General features: G+C 43.5%; 1 protein-coding gene across 1 annotated transcript in view; it reads left to right on the top strand.

Annotated features, from left to right (window-relative positions):
- LOC126092427 (uncharacterized) overlaps positions 1–17,769 on the top strand; it is a 174,093-nt gene that overhangs the window by 94,171 nt on the left and 62,153 nt on the right. The window lies entirely within an intron of this gene.

Genomic DNA, 17,769 nt, shown 5'->3' with positions numbered 1-17,769 from the left:
CTGCAGAGTCTTCCACTGGAGTTTATCTATCATCTCCGTAACGCTTTCGCGATTACTAAATGATCCTGTAACGAAGCGCGCTGCTCTCCGTTGGATCTTCTCTATATCTTCTATCAACCCTATCTGGTACGGATCCCACACTGCTGAGCAGTATTCAAGCAGTGGGCGAACAAGCGTACTGTAACCTACTTCCTTTGTTTTCGGATTGCATTTCCTTAGGATTCTTCCAATGAATCTCAGTCTGGCATGTGCTTTACCGACGATCAACATTATATGATCATTCCATTTTAAATCACTCCTAATGCGTACTCCCAGATAATTTATGGTATTAACTGCTTCCAGTTGCTGACCTGCTATTTTGTAGCTAAATGATAAAGGATCTATCTTTCTGTGTATTCGCAGCACATTACACTTGTCTACATTGAGATTCAATTGCCATTCCCTGCACCATGCGTCAATTCGCTGCAGATCCTCCTGCATTTCAGTACAATTTTCCATTGTTACAACCTCTCGATACACCACAGCATCATCTGCGAAAAGCCTCAATGAACTTCCGATGTCATCCACCAGGTCATTTATGTATATTGTGAATAGCAACGGTCCTATGACACTCCCCTGCGGCACACCTGAAATCACTCTTACTTCGGAAGACTTCTCTCCATTGAGAATGACATGCTGCGTCCTGTTATCTAGGAACTCCTCAATCCAATCACACAATTGGTCTGATAGTCCATATGCTCTTACTTTGTTCATTAAACGACTGTGGGGAACTGTATCGAACGCCTTGCGGAAGTCAAGAAACACGGCATCTACCTGGGAACCCGTGTCTATGGCCCTCTGAGTCTCGTGGACGAATAGCGCGAGCTGGGTTTCACATGACCGTCTTTTTCGAAACCCATGCTGATTCCTACAGAGTAGATTTCTAGTCTCCAGAAAAGTCATTATACTCGAACACAATACGTGTTCCAAAATTCTACAATTGATCGACGTTAGAGATATAGGTCTATAGTTTTGCACATCTGTTCGACGTCCCTTCTTGAAAACGGGGATGACCTGTGCCCTTTTCCAATCCTTTGGAACGCTACGCTCTTCTGGAGACCTACGGTATACCGCTGCAAGAAGGGGGGCAAGTTCCTTCGCGTACTCTGTGTAAAATTGAACTGGTATCCCATCAGGTCCAGAGGCCTTTCCTCTTTTGAGCGATTTTAATTGTTTCTCTATCCCTCCGTCGTCTATTTCGATATCTACCATTTTGTCATTTTGTTATGGCAACACCATTATCTCCAAGCGCCTTTCCTCTCTTCATACGCACAATGGCATAATACACGTCTTCTGACAGTGCTTCTGAAATATTTTCATCCATCGCATCACCTATACATATGTTTAAACAAATCTAGAGTGTTTATACAAGCTTATCTCTCATCCTAGCATATGAAATACCACGCATACGTAACTTTCTATTTCGCCTCCTTCACTTTCTTGTTTTTTCAATTGATTCTCTTAACAGTTATTATTGTGTCACCTCACATTCTCTCGAAGGCTGTTTCGAATAGTTTTGTTTCATTCAAAATTTGCTACAAGAGCTACTATTTCATCACGGTCCGATGATGGCGAAATGGAAACCACAGTGGAAACCAAAAAGTTTTCCTTGTAACATTTAGCTCCACCTGCCAGCTAATGTCTACGTAGTCGCCACTCCGACTTAGACATTTATCGTAGCGCTGTACCCTCTTCGTAAAATGCAGCCGCCTGTGATTTCCGCTAATTCTCTACTCTTTCCTCAACCAGTGGTTCACGTTGGCAAAGACCTAAAAATCAGAGGGAACCAAGGCTTGTCTGTATGGTCGGTTATCACACAGTTTCCGACGAAAACGCTGCAGGAGTGTCTTCTTTGTAACCGCAGTGTGTAGCCAAGCGTTTTCATCAAGGAGACGGTGTCTGAAGGCAACATTCTTCTTCGATTATTCCTAATTGCCCTTAGTAGATAATTTTCTCGAATCGTCTGATCCATTAGCTGAACAAGATCATCAGTAGACAGTCGACTTCTTTCATGACCGCTTGCATGATGAACGTCTGTACATCCTGCTTCAAACTTCCTGGGAGCGTTGCCGCATTTGGCTCACACGCATGACAGCTACGTTATGTGGGCTGCATGAGATCAGTCAGAATCCCTCAGCATGAATAAAGTGGGTGACAGCATGCCCTTCCCACTTGGCAGTAGACTGTTGTTCTAGGCAGCTATACGTGCTCACTGTCCATTCAGAACTGAAAAACTGGACGTGACGCTATAGATGAGCATACTAGAGAAAATGCGCAAAGCTTCATCGAATTTTCGCTGTAGTTTTAATTCCGCGACTTATCGGACATTTAAAAAAGAACAGCCCTCGTATACTAATTCTATAAGCGTTTGCACGAAAATGTGACCTTCTTTTGAATATATGGCTTGGTCCATTTGAGATGTCCTTTCCTTCTGATTTCTTTGCGTCTGTAACACTTTTCACTGTTGCGTAAGTGTTTTGTTGAATAACCGTCGCTTTCGGCTGTTTACAATGTACATATTCTGAGAAACTGAATATGTTGTTTAACTTCATCTGGAATACCGCTCTTTTTTTTTAATAAACACTCATCATTATGGAGTTGATATTTTGATAGGCTAAATGGCAAAGGTGTAAGAAAACAAGATAAATTACATCTACATTTATACTCCGCAAGCTACCCAACGGTGTGTGGCGGAGGGCACTTTACGTGCCACTGTCATTACCTCCCTTTCCTGTTCCAGTCGCGTATGGTTCGCGGGAAGAACGACTGTCTGAAAGCCTCTGTGCGCGCTCTAATCTCTCTAATTTTACATTCGTGATCTCCTCCGGAGGTATAAGTAGGGGGAAGCAATATATTCGATACCTCATCCAGAAACGCACCCTCTCGAAACCTGGCGAGCAAGCTACACCGCGATGCAGAGCGCCTCTCTTGCAGAGTCTGCCACTTGAGTTTGTTAAACATCTCCGTGACGCTATCACGGTTACCAAATAACCCTGTGACGAAACGCGCCGCTCTTCTTTGGATCTTCTCTATCTCCTCCGTCAACCCGATCTGGTACGGATCCCACACTGATGAGCAATACTCAAGTATAGGTCGAACGAGTGTTTTGTAAGCCACCTCCTTTGTTGATGGACTACATTTTCTAAGGACTCTCCCAATGAATCTCAACCTGGTACCCGCCTTACCAACAATTAATTTTATATGATCATTCCACTTCAAATCGTTCCGCACGCATACTCTCAGATATTTTACAGAAGTAACTGCTACCAGTGTTTGTTCCGCTATCACATAATCATACAACAAAGGATCCTTCTTTCTATGTATTCTCAATACATTACATTTGTCTATGTTAAGGGTCAGTTGCCACTCCCTGCACCAAGTGCCTATCCGCTGCAGATCTTCCTGCATTTCGCTACAATTTTCTAATGCTGCAACTTCTCTGTTTACTACAGCATCATCCGCGAAAAGCCGCATGGAACTTCCGACACTATCTACTAGGTCATTTATATATATAGTGAAAAATTAGATAATGTTAAAATTACCACTAAAGTTTGACTGGTGATACCTCACAATGATAGGCCTATAAGCACCAGATAAATGAAAAAAAGTATATCCAAAAAATGTCATCCTGGAAGCACCAAAAACATTTATAATGTATACTTTATTCATAGACAGTTACAGTCAAGTGACCATCTTCAAGTCACTATTTAACAACACATCAGGTTAAAGAGAGGTTCCTTGGCGACAAATACATAAGTTATTTCGGCTGCGGCATCTGCCACATATACATGTAATGACAATGAAATGAACACCCTTAGCTGCTTACTCGAGTCCCGGTCGGGGGCCGGCCGGTGTGGCCGAGCAGTTCTAGGCGCTACAGTCTGGAACCGCGCGACCGCTACGGTCGCAGGTTCGAATCCTGCCTCGGGAATGGATGTGTGTGATGTCCTTAGGTTAGTTAGGTTTAAGTAGTTCTAAGTTCTAGGGGACTGATGACCTGAGATGTTAAGTCCCATAGTGCTCAGAGCCATTTGAACCATTTGAACCCAGTCGGGGCACACATTTTCATGTGTCCCCCCCCCCCCCCCACCGTTGACGTATGTCAACGCCTTACATTTCATTGTAATTTCATTCTAAGGAGCTGCACGGTCACCGATAGTATGTGTTCTTTCAGACATGTCCGAAAGAACAGATACCATCTTAGTATATATATAGTTAGGCTCACCGGCCACTTGACCATCTTCTTCTTCTATGCGAATGCACAAACAGTGCCCGAACTCATACGGGAATCGGCAACGCGCCGCGAGTAATGAGTATAATGGGCGGGGGCACAACGAATGTAGTGCGGGACAATACGTTGAGAATGTGGGTTTCGCGGGAGGCGTGCCAGAGATAAATCCCTGCAGTCGCGCTATCCTCTGTGTCCTCGGTGGCTCAGATGGATCGTCGGCATGGTAGCTCAGCGTGTTCGGTCAGAGGGTTAGCTACCCTCTGTAACAAAAAAACTGAGTTAATCGATCAACAACGAACTTAAACGGATGTCTTACGACGTCCGCCCTGAGCAGATACAACGAATAAAAGTGAACAAAAATTAGATTTAAAAAAATGGATAGAGCGTCTGTCATGTAAGCAGGAGATCCCAGGTTAGAGTCCCGGTCGGGGCAGACATTTTCATCTGTCCCCGTTGACGTATATCAACGCCTGTAAGCAGCTAAGGGTGTTCGTTTCATTGTAATTTCATTCTAACGAACTGCATGGTCACCGATGGTATCTGTTCTTTCGGACATGTCCGAAAGAACAGATACCCTCTTAGTAAATACATATACATGTTTTGGTATCTCATAATTTTCATTAACGGCAGCCATACATAATTTTTTTTTAATGCGAGCGCCTTTATCTTCAATGACGTTCCAGTTCTTCCCTCTTAATTTTGAGGCATACCACATGTTATCTTTCTTTCCCTGTCGTGTAAACTATTTTTTAGGATACTAAACGTCTTGAAATATTGTAGACATATATACACTGAAGCGCAAAAGAAACTAGTATAGGTATGCGTATTTATATACAGAAATATGCAAACAGGCAGAATACGGCGCTGTGGTCGGCAACGCCTATATAAGGCAACAAGTGTCTGGCGCAGTTGTTAGACCGATTACTGCTGCTACAATGGCAGGTTATCAACATTTAAGCAAGCTCGAACGTGGTGTTATATTCGGCGCACGAGCGATGAGACACAGCATCTCCGAGGTAGCGATTTCACGAGTGTACCGTGAATATAAGAAATGTGGTAAAACGTAAAATCTCCGACATTGCTGCGGCCGGAAAAAGATCCTGCAAGAACGGGACCAACGTCGACAGAAGAGAATCGTTCAACGTGACAGAAGTGCAACCCTTCCGAAAATTGCTGCAGATTTCAATGCTGGGCCATCAACGAGTGTCAGCGTGCGAACCATTCAACGAAACATCATCGATATGGGCTTTCGGAGCCGAAGGCCCACTCGTGTGTCGTTGATGACTACACGAAACAAAGCTTTACGCCTCGCCTGGGCCCGTCAACACCGACGTTGGACTGTTGATGACTGGAAACCTGGTCGAACGAGTCTTGTTTCAAATTGTTTTGAGCGGATAGGCGTGTACGGGTAGAGAGAAAACCTCATGAATCGCTGGCCCCTGAAAGTCAGCAGAGGACTATTCAAGCTGGTGGAGCTACTGTAATGGTGTAGGACGTGTCTAGTTGGAATGATATGGGACCCCTGATACGTCTAGATACGACTGTGATAGGTGACACATACGTAAGCATCCTGTCGGATAACCTGGATCCATTCATGTCCATTGTGCATTCCCACGGACTTGAGCAATTCCGGTAGGTCAATGCGACACCCCACACGTCCAGAATTGCTACAGAGTGCCTCCAGGAACACTCTTCTGAGTTTAAATGCTTCCGCTGAACCTCAAACTCACCAGACGTTAACATTATTGAGCATATCTGAGACGCCTTGCAACGTGCTGGTCAGAAGAGATCTCCACCCCCTCGCACTCTTACCGATTTATGGACAGCCTTGCAGGATTCATGGCGTCAATTCCCTCTTCCTACTTCAGACGTTATTCAAGATCATGCCACGTCGTGTTGCGACACTTCTACGTGCTCGCGGGGGCCCTATGCGATATTAGAGAGGAGTACCAGTTTCTTTGGCTCTTCAGTGTACCATTCTGTAAAAGGATATCCTCCATTCTCAATATTTTCGCAAGGGTACAGGTAATTAGAAAACATACAAAAACACACATAGACTTTATAGATAATCATGACAGGGAAACCAATTTAACAGGAAATGTTGTGGAAGATAATGTAGGCAACAAGTTGTCCAAGACACTTGATCCAATAGATACAGCGTCTTAATGCAGAGATGCAGTATGTCTCTGTCACTATTCAACTTCTGTTCATGAATATGTGACTTGATAAGATGTGGAGAGAGGCCTTTGCGATTAGTATAAGGAAGTCAATAATATCCGAACGCCTTATTTACGCAGACGATCAAGTTGCGAGGAACAGATGTGTAAAAGATTGTAGTAGAGAGGGTCAAATCAAAAACAAATACATAAGAGCAGAATTAGGTATGAAATTTATCATCTGGAGATCGAAGGAAATATCACTGAGGACCAAACTGTGGATATTTGAAAGTAATGTGAAATATGTGCTCCTTTATGGATGTGAAACATGGAAAGTGACAAAACAGTTAATCCACAAGCCGCAGACATTCAACAACAGATGCCTGAGGAACATCGTGGAGATAGGGTGACCAAATGTCATCTCTAACGAAACTCTTTGGGGAAGAACAAACCAGAAGCCAACTGAGCTGCAAATCAGAAGCAATAAGTGGAGATGGTTAGGACATACTCTTAGAAGACCAAATGAACATATTGCGAGAGAAGCACTTGGCTGGGTCCCGCAAGGACGACAGAGACGAGGCAGGCCCAAAATGACATGGTCAGTTGAAGCAGAAGGCCATCAGCAAGGAATAGGATGGGAATAAATGAAGACACTAGCAGAAGGCAGAAGAAGGTTCAAATTGCTCTGAGGGCAATGGGACTTAACTTCTGAGGTCATCAGTCCCCTAGAACTTAGAACAACTTAAACCTAACTAATCCAAGGACATCACACACATCCATGCCGGAGGCAGGATTCGAACCTGCGACCGTAGCGGTCGCGCGGTTCCAGACCTTAGCGCCTAGAACCACTCGGCCACGTTGGCCGGCGACAGAACAAGATGGCGATCATTTGTTGCAGCCCTATGGTCCACGTAAGGAGTTGAAGGAATTAATAACAATATAATAAGTAGTGTGTAAACCTAGGGACCGATGACTTCAGCAGTTTTTTCCCATAGGAACTTGCCACGACCACCCAGGAGCCAGCCGCTGTGGCCGGGCGGTACTAGGCGCTTCAGACCGGAACAGCGCTGCTGCTATGGTCGCAGGTTCGAGTCCTGCCTCGGGCATGGACGTGTGTGATGTCCTTAGGTTAGTTAGGTTTAAGTAGTTCTAAGTCTAGGGGACTGATGACCTCGGATGTTAAGTCCCATGGTGCTCAGAGCCATTTGAACCATTTGAACCACCCAGGAGTGAAACATGGCTTGGGGTTCGGTGATGACTTAGGCAGCCATACCGTGGTATTCCACTGTTCCTATGGTCACTTGGCAAGGTCCCATTACTGCCAAAGATCACATGACCGCGTTGGCTGATGAGGTCCACCCTGTGGTGTAACGTATGCTCTCCAGCGGTGATGCTATGTTCCTAGAAGACATGGCTCCACTTCACCAGTTCACATCGTCCAGGACTGGATTCGTGAGCATGAGGATGAATTTTCGTACATCCTCTGGCCACCACAATCATCAGATCGCAATATGTAGGGCGCTTGTGGTCTACTTTGGAGAGAAGGGTGCGTTATCGCTGTCCACCCCCATCAGCGATGCCTGAATTTGCCACTATTTTGCAGTAAGAATGATGTAAGAATCTCTTGAGAACCGTAAAGGTGAAACGTCCCCTTAGAAAAATTATAAATGACTGTGCTTAAAGTGACACACAATATTTTTTAGCGCAACGCAATCTGACTTTCAATAATCCCTACAGGAGAATGGCCCTGACTAAATTAACCTATACGTTTCACAAATCACTTACCTCCCAAAAATCTTCGTTACTCGAACTACTCAATACAGCGAGCGCCACTACTGCCAGCTAAATAAAAGATTCAAACTACTGAAGGCACTAACTACTGATAGGCATAGTTAGCAAATGAAAGATTTTGATAGAGAATAAACAATGTATTTACCTTAATAGTGTTCAAAAGTCATAATATATATATATCAGTCCATGATATCCAATATTACAAATTTACTCTTTCTGATGGACACACGTTCAGATCGTCCGCTCTCAAAATTCCGCCATCTCTCTCCCCACATCCACCACTGCTGACGGCTCACCTCCAACTGCGCAACGCTACGCACTGTTAACAGCCAACTGCCTAACGCTACAATGGCGAATATTCCAACAATGCAAACCAGCCACAGACTGCACACAGCACAGTCAGTGATTTTCATATAGAGCGCTACGTGGCCTTAACAATAAAAAAACCTAAACAGCCTACTTACATAGCCCCCATGCTCCCCACAAAAAATTTTACAAATTGTTTTGGGCAGTGGCCAATACAGATTTGAAAAAAATTTTCATAATTACAATAACAAAGAAATCAAATCCACACACTTATCGATACAATGTTGGTCAAAAGCTAAAATTTTCTCACAGTCCATACAGACAGTCCTGATCGTTCATCACAGTATAATTGCAGTGTTTTTCTCAAAGTCTGAGCAGTAAAAGAAAATGCACACGGAAGTAGTGGATTTCCATGCAGTCTTCAAGAAGTAGTGTTGTCCTTCCAACGGAAAGACAGTGCTGACTCTTGACATGCAGACAGGTAATGAGCCACAACAGAGCGCGAACCCACCGCAGAGTCAGTCGAAGTTGAAGAATATTGGTAGGTACGTCCTCACAGAACAGACCCACTATAGTCTTGGTAGAGAGTATGGTATTGGTGAGCCACCAGAGGTGCAGACCCACTGCAGTCCTTGTAGAAATAATGGTATCAGCCTACTTACAAAGGACCTGAATTTATCCATTCGGAGAGGAGTGGAAGCTGTTTTGAATGTCAACGTGTTTCCTGCACCGTGTAGTGTGGTGTTTTTATGGTGTTCACAAGTTTTTGTCCAACTCCTGTATGATAGAATATTAGTATGGCACGAGCAGTGGTATCATTTTAGTGTCACGGGTGAACGCGGCTTTACGTCCGGGACTCTTTTGTTGTTTGTCACGGCGAACACGGCAGCCTCGGTCACCACCGCGCGGACAAATGGGCGACGGGCCCGTAGGATGCCTCGGAGCGCCGGAGCAATTCCGAGTACAGAGGGAGGTAATTGAAGTGAGCGGCAGCAAGAAGGGCGGGTTAGTGTGCCGTCCGCTTGGTATTCCGGCGCACGTTCGCAAAGTGTGTGCGTGTGCGTGCGCATGTAAGTGTGTGTGTGTGTGTGTGTATGTGTGTGTGCGTGTGTGAGCGATGCCGATAAGGGGCAGGCCCCTCCGTATACGGCGCAGACGGCGCTGAGTGACGGGCGTATGACAGCCAGTACCAGTACCAGAAGCACGGGCGAGCAGGTCCGTCCTGTAGCGGCGCCATCGCCGGCCGGCCACGGCACACTTGCCCTGCCCACCCGGAGGCGCTCTTTGCTCCCATCTCGCACTGCCCACCTCCTGCTCTCTGCGAGATGTACCTTACTGCCCAGGGGAGAGGATGAGGGGGGGGGGGGGGAGATTTGCAAGTATCTACAGCTACTTTGTAGGGAGCCCATTGTGCTCATGTGGGAGCGATCTAGGTGCTCGTAAAACAATAAACTGGTAGACAAGATTGCAGGTATTCTTTTTATTCCATGATTACCGGTTTCGGCGAAACTAAAATCGCCATCATCGGATCTAGCGAGGACAGAAAACACTGCCGGCCGTTGTAGCCGTGCGGTTCTAGGCGCTTCAGTCTGGAACCGCGTGACCGCAACGGTCGCAGGTTCGAATCCTGCCTCGGGCATGGATGTGTGTGATGTCCTTAGGTTAGTTAGGTTTCAGTAGTTCTAAGTTCTAGGCGACTGCTGACCTCAGAAGTTAAGTCCCATAGTGCTCAGAGCCATTTGAACCATTTGAACAAAAAACACTATAAACGTGAGCTTGGATTCCACTTATACAGGATGTTACGAAAAGGTACGGCCAAACTTTCAGGAAACATTCCTCACACACAAAGAAAGAAAATATGTTATGTGCACATGTGTCCGGAAACGCTCACTTTCCATGTTAGTGCTCATTTTATTACTTCTCTTCAAATCACATTAATCATGTAATGGAAACACACAGCAACAGAACGTACCAGCGTGACTTCAAACACTTTGTTACAGGAAATGTTCAAAAGGTCCTCCGTTAGCGAGGATACATGCATCCACCCTCCGTCACATGGAATCCCTGATGCGCTGATGCAGCCCTGGAGAATGGTGTATTGTATCACAGCCGTCCACAATACCAGCACGAAGAGTCTCTACATTTGGTACCGGGGTTGCGTAGACAAGAGCTTTCAAATGCCCCCATAAATGAAAGTCAAGAGGATTGAGGTCAGGAGAGCGTGAAGGACATGGAATTGGTCCGCCTCTACCAATCCATCGGTCACCGAATCTGTTGTTGAGAATCGTACGAACACTTCGACTGGAATGTGCAGGAGCTCCATCGTGCATGAACCACATGTTGTGTCGTACTTGTAAAGGCACATGTTCTAGCAGCACAGGTAGATTATCCCGTATTAAATCATGATAACGTGCTCCATTGAGCGCAGGTGGAAGAACATGGGGCCCAATCAAGACATCACCAACAATGCCTGCCCAATTGTTCACAGAAAATCTGTGTTGATGGCGTGATTGCACAATTGCGTGCGGATTCTCGTCAGCCCACACATGTTGATTGCGAAAATTTACGATTTGATCATCAGAGTCGAGGAAGTACAGTACATACTGACGAAACTAAAATGAGCTCTAACATGGAAATTAAGCGTTTCCGGACACATGTCCACATAACATCTTTTCTTTATTTGTGTGTCAGGAATGTTTCCTGAAAGTTTGGCCGTACCTTTTTGTAACAACCTGTATAACATGTATACATATACCGGGTGATCAAAAAGTCAGTACAAATTTGAAAACTAAATAAACCACGGAATAATGTAGATAGAGAGGTAAAAATTTACACACATGCTTGGAATGACATGTGGTTTTATTAGAACAGAAAAAAACTAAGTTCACAAAATGTCCGAAAGATGGCGCTGGATAATTGTTACCGTGACGGGTGAGAGGTACGCCGATATGTTACAGAACCGCATCATCCCCAGCCTGGCTGATAAACACCTGCTGGAACGTACGATGTTTATGCAGACGCGTGAAAGATCTCTTGCGCATGTCGTTTGGTGATGATCGTGTGCTCAGCCGCCACTTTCGTCATGTTTGGCCTCCCAGGTCCCCAGACCTCAGTCCGTGCGATTATTGGCTTTGGGGTTACCTGAAGTCGCAAGTGTATCGTGATCGACCGACATGTCTAGGGATGCTGAAAGACAACATCCGACGCCAATGCCTCACCGTAACTCCGGACATGCTTTACAGTGCTGTTCACAATATTATTCCTCGACTACAGCTATTGTTGAGGAATGATGGTGGACATATTGGGCATTTCCTGTAAAGAACATCATCTTTGCTTTGTCTTACTTTGTTATGCTAATTATTGCTATTCTGATCAGATGAAGCGCCATCTGTCGGACATTTTTTGAACATTTGTATTATTTTGGTTCTAATAAAACCCCATGTAATTCCAAGCATGTGTGTCAATTTGTACCTCTCTGCCTACATTATTCCGTGATTTATTCAGTTTTCAAATTTATAGTGACTTTTTGATCACCCGGTAAATTTAGTTACATACCTTAGGACACATACAGGTTACAACATCAAGACAAACAATGGTGATATTAATAGTTGCCTGGAACACGCAGGCCTTACAAAATTGTCGTAAGCAGCACATAGGCGTCCGAGAGAGATGACATAAATGTTAAGTGTCTCCATCACATACAAGCGCAAGCTAGGTACTACCGCAACTCCGGCTCTGTTCATACACTACAGGCCGGGTCGCGAGATGGCGCTTGCAGAAGAGGCGCCAATGAATGTCACAGCTCGCGTCATAACAGGCTCTGCGAGTGTGGTAACACTTCGTCATTAGGGCTTGTACATAATTCTAGAGATTACTGTATCACGTAAACATATACAAAACTTATGAAAGCTGCAGACCTACACCATTGCACATCTGCCTGGTCACATATAAGACATATCGAAAAGCAAATGCATAGGAACAGACAGATGTACATTTTTGTAATTCTGCAGTCCTCATGAAATTTGCATTTGCTTTTCGATATGTCTTATATGTGACCAGGCAAATGTGCAGTTGTGTAGGTCGGCAGTATTCATAAGTTTTGTATATATTTACGTGATACAGTAATCTCTAGAATTATGTTGGCTCTGAGCACTATGCGACTTAACTTCTAAGGTCATCCGTCGCCTAGAACTTAGAACTAATTAAACCAAACTAACCTAAGGACATCACACACATCCATGCCCGAGGCAGGATTCGAACCTGCGACCGTAGTGGTCGCTCGGTTCCAGACTGTAGCGCCTAGAACCGCACGGCCACTCTGGCCGGCTAGAATTATGCACAAGCCCTAATGACGTAGTGTTACCACACACGCGGAGCCTGTTATGACGCGAGCTGTGACAATCATTGGCGCCTCTTCTGCTAGCGCCATCTCTCCGGACTTGGGGTAGTACCTAGCTTGCGCTTGTGTGTGGTGCAGACACTCAACACTTATAATGCCATCTCTCCTGGACGCCTATGTGCTACTTACGACAATTTTGTAAGGCCTACGTGTTACAGGCAACTATTAATATCACCATTGTTTGCCTTGATGTTGTAACCTGTATGTCTGCTACGATGATGATGATGATGATGATGTTTGGTTTGTGGGGCGCTCAACAGCGTGGTTATCAGCGCCCGTACAATTACCCAATCGTTGCTCAGTCCAATTTCGCCACTTTTCCTGGATGATGATGAAATGATGGGGACAACACAAACACCCAGTCATCTCGAGGCAGGTGAAAATCCCTGACCCCGCCGGGAATCGAACCCGGGACCCCGTGCTCGGGAAGCGAGAACGCTACCGCGAGACCACGAGCGGCGGACTGTCTGCTACGGTATGTAACTCAATTTGTATGTATACATGTTATGTAAGTGGAATCCAAGCCCACTTTTATAGTGTTTTCTGCCCTCCCTAGATCCGATGATGGCGACTTTAGTTTCGCCGAAACCGGTAATCATGGAATAAAAAGAATTCCTGTGATCTTGGCTACCAGTTTATTGTTTTTTCTACAGCTACGTCATACTCCGAAACCCACCTAATGGTGTGTGGCAGAGGGTACCTTTCCTACCACTAACTGAGCTCTCCAACCCTGTTCCACTCACGAATAGCGCGTGGGAAGAATGATTGTCGGTAAGCCTCTGTATTAAACCTAATTTCTCGAATTTTCTCCTCGTGGCTATTACGCGAGACATACGTTGGGAGAAGTAATACGTTGTCCGACTCTTCCTGGAAAGAGTGGTTTATTAACAAAACTGCTGAGGAAGCAGAGACTGTTTAATTCTCGGTTCAGAAATGAACGCACTATAGGTAAGAGGTGGAAGAAATTCGTGCGTCTGTAGAAAGATCGATGCGCGAAATGTACAGCAACCACAGGGTTACCTTGGCAGATTTTGCCGAGAACCCGAGGAAATTCTACTTCTACCGAGAATCGATAAGCGAGTAGAAGGCTTCGATGCAGTCAGTCGTTGGCCAGTCTCGTGTGGCAATAAAAGACAGCAAAAGGAAAGCCGAAGTTTTAATTTTACGTTTAGGACATCATTCTCGCAGGAGGATCGTACAAACATATCGTCGTTTGACCGTCACTGGTACTCCCGTGTGGACGACATCGTAATAAGCACCCATGGGGTCGAGAAGCAACTGGAGGAGTCGAAAACAAATAAGACGTCAGTTCCGGATGGATTCCCAATTCGGCTTTACAGAGAGAACTCTAATTAGCTTCCATTTATGGTGAAATTCTTGCCCAGCGCAAAGTCTCAAGCTACTGAAAGAAAGTACAGGTGACTCCTGTATCCAAGAAGGATAAAAGAACGGATTTGCTGCATTGTTCTTGAGTACATTCTCATTTCGAATATAATAAACTTCCTTCAGACGAAAAGATTCTGTCTACAAATCAGCACGATTAATCTGCCAGGGAATATCTTTAACGTAAGGATTACTCGTAAGAAAAACAGTGCTTGCAAATCCTTCTTTTTCTGGCAAAAGCCAGTGCTCATCACTCAGATTTTAGAGTCTTTTGTTTCAGCTGTTATTCGTATCATGGAAACTACGAGCGACTGAAGTTAGCTTGTTCAAAACAGGTAAGGTACAGAATATATTCTCAGAAAGTTTTTCGCTTAGTTTCGGTTATTAGGATTCACAACAGTGTTTTTCTATGGAAATACGGAAAGATAAGCTTCCTAATTTATAACTGAAACTGAGAGTTAAATTTCATGGCTGCAGTAAGAAATTTTCTCTGAGCATATTTTCCGGGCTCACATTTTTTATTTCCATACACAGTTTCATTCGTAAGTAGAAGAGATTGCGGTAGCTACAAATTTAACTAACATTTATAAATATATTTGCAACTTTGATTATATTTAATCATAATACTTTCGTAGAAAGGATACAGTTTGTAATACACTTGGGTGATGTACTACAGTTAGGATCGTGCTCTAAATATCACGCTCTTTTTACGATGGATCCTTCCACCACTTTTATTACAACATACTGATTCCTTCATCCTAGTATGTGTTCAACATAGTGCATTTCTGGATATGCATTTCAGTAAACAGACATCAGCGCACTTGAATGTAAATCAGAATGAGTCGTATAATAGATAGTAAGTTATAAACTGTCTATAACAGTGTCATTGGCGCTTTGCGAGCATTTCGTTCAGCAAATGTTTGAATCAAATTATTAAAGACTCGTTGCTTTGCCAAATTAGATTCAATTGCCAGAGTCGCCAAACCTGTGAGACCTTGTTGATGCATAGCTGATCTGAGACATTTTTAACAAGAGCCAGAGTGCAGAATAACTGTTCTCTTTCAGCTAGTCACTGAAAGAATACAAAAGATGCACAATGCTACACGTACATCCGGATATAAGCTAGAAATTTTAACCTCGCGCATGTTATTCAAGAAATCTAACTGTCTCCGAAGTTTGAAGTATGAATTGGTTTCAAATATTTGATTTCTTCTTAATATTTCATTTCTTCTTCTGAATCTGTTGTGACTGCAGTGTGGTATTCATTGATAAAACTGATTTTGTCCATTGTAAATGATTTTCTTGAAAGCCTGCGACTGTGAAAACCATGGGTTTGCTTATAAATAAGTTTCTACTATCAGTCACGATTTTCTTTTATTTATGTTTTACAAGACGCGTTTGGAAAATGATTCCCATTTTCAAGTGTATATTTCTTTATATTACCCACTTTTTCGTAATATTTTAGGTGCGTGACGTTCTGCTTCGTTTTGTTGACTTTACTGCAATATATCAAAAACGCGCAATTTTTAGTTATCGAGTGTTATATGTAGTTGGTGGCGAAATTTTTAAGAACTTGTTGTTGCAGTTTCCTCATGGTCCATTTGTGCTGAGTCTCACACTTATTAAAGTTGTGAGTGATGTTTAACATGTGTGAGACTCTGCAAAAAAATGGAGCATAAGAAATCTGTAAGTACAAGTTCTTCCAAATTTCGCCATTACCTACGTTTAAAAATCGATGACTAACTAAAATTTGCGCGGTCCTTATATATTGAAGTAAAGTCAACAAAACAAAGCAGAATGTCACATAATGTCATACATTCACATGACATAATATAAAAAATACACACTTAAAAACCGAACGAGGTGTCGCAGTGGTTAGCACACTGGACTCTCATTCGGGAGGACGACGGTTCAGTCCCGAGTCCGGCCACCCTGATTTAGGTTTTCCGTGATTTTCCTAAATCGCTCTAGGCAAATGTCGGGATGGTTCCTTTGAAAGCTCACGGCCCACTTCCTGCCCCGTCCTTCCCTAATCATAAGAAATCGATGACCTCGCTGTCTGGTCTCCTCCCCCAAACAACCAAACCCACTTGAAAATGGGAATCATTTCCCGAAACGCTTCGAGTGAAACATAAATAAAAGAAAATCGTGACTGGTGACAGAAAGTTATTTATAAACAAACCCGTCATTGATAAATGATATGCATGCCTCAGCGACCTGATCGTCGGTCATCTTCGTGTATTTCCATAAAAACCCAAATGAATCATCTAAAATCTTCGCTGTTTCATATCGGATTTTCAAGCTAGGCGCTCGATTGTCAATAATGACATAAAAATATTTATCTTTAATAAATCTTCTGAATTCACATCTGTCACTTCATTACTGGTTTACCATGAAATGATTTCCTTTTCTTAGTGCACACCTCCGGAAATTCAGGACGGATATTAATTTCGCTGGCAACAATTTTAGATTCAGGGAGAGCGGTGACCCAATTTTCGCGAAGATATTTGATGCCATTTAGTAAGCTCTCAATGTTTCCTGCCTCAACATCAATGGTGGTATTTCGAGGTTGTAGTAATTTGCTTCTCCAGTCAATTGGTACCAACAACTTTAGCCAAACTGCTGCAAAGACTAAACACTTGAGTGATCTCACATAATCCATACACCCAGTACCAAAGAACGTGTTTCAGATTAATTTAGCTCACTGAGTGTTTCAGCATCAATTGCAATTTTATTCAAGTGAACTGCAATTGGTCTTACAGCATCAACCCGAGCACTCCAATGGGTATCAGACATGGCATATAAAGAACTTCCAGGTCACTGTTTCAGAATTTCCCAACGTTGTGGACTGCAACTGAACAGACTGTAAAGTTGTTGAATCACTCGGAGAAAAAAGTATCAGCTTCATGACAACTCTCAGCTGCATGTACTCCACATAAGCTAAGGATGTGGCAAAAACACGGAGAAAACTTTGCCAGGTAATTCCATTGAAAAAATGCGTCTGAGCTCCTTTATAATTCTTACTCATAATACTTCCGTAGTCATACACTTGTCAGCGGCATTCACTGATAGAAGTTGAGTGTTTTAGAAGTGTTGATAGAATTAAATGTGCAATAGCAAATCCTGTTCTTGATTACAATCTACGAATTCCAAAAACCGTTAATTCATTTCGAATATATCAGTTTCCTTAATGAAGTAAATATAACGCAGGATGAATGTTATCTGTTCGACAGGAGTCAGGAGTTGCATCAATAATAACTGAATAATACTTCACATTTTCTCTCTGTTCTAAGATGACACTCCTAACATGATGGACACAACTAGAAATAAATTCGTTACTACACAGATAATGCACTTGTAAACACTTTCCAGCTTCTTTTCTGTATCTGATCTTGCTAATGAGCTGTGCAAGAACTGGATAATAGTGACTCAAGAGCTTTAACATTCCGAGGAAATTTCCATTA

Source organism: Schistocerca cancellata, chromosome 7, assembly GCF_023864275.1.
Source record: "Schistocerca cancellata isolate TAMUIC-IGC-003103 chromosome 7, iqSchCanc2.1, whole genome shotgun sequence".
NCBI lineage: Eukaryota > Metazoa > Arthropoda > Insecta > Orthoptera > Acrididae > Schistocerca > Schistocerca cancellata.
Note: the sequence above shows the minus strand (reverse complement) of the source record. Positions and strands in the feature narration are given on the sequence as shown.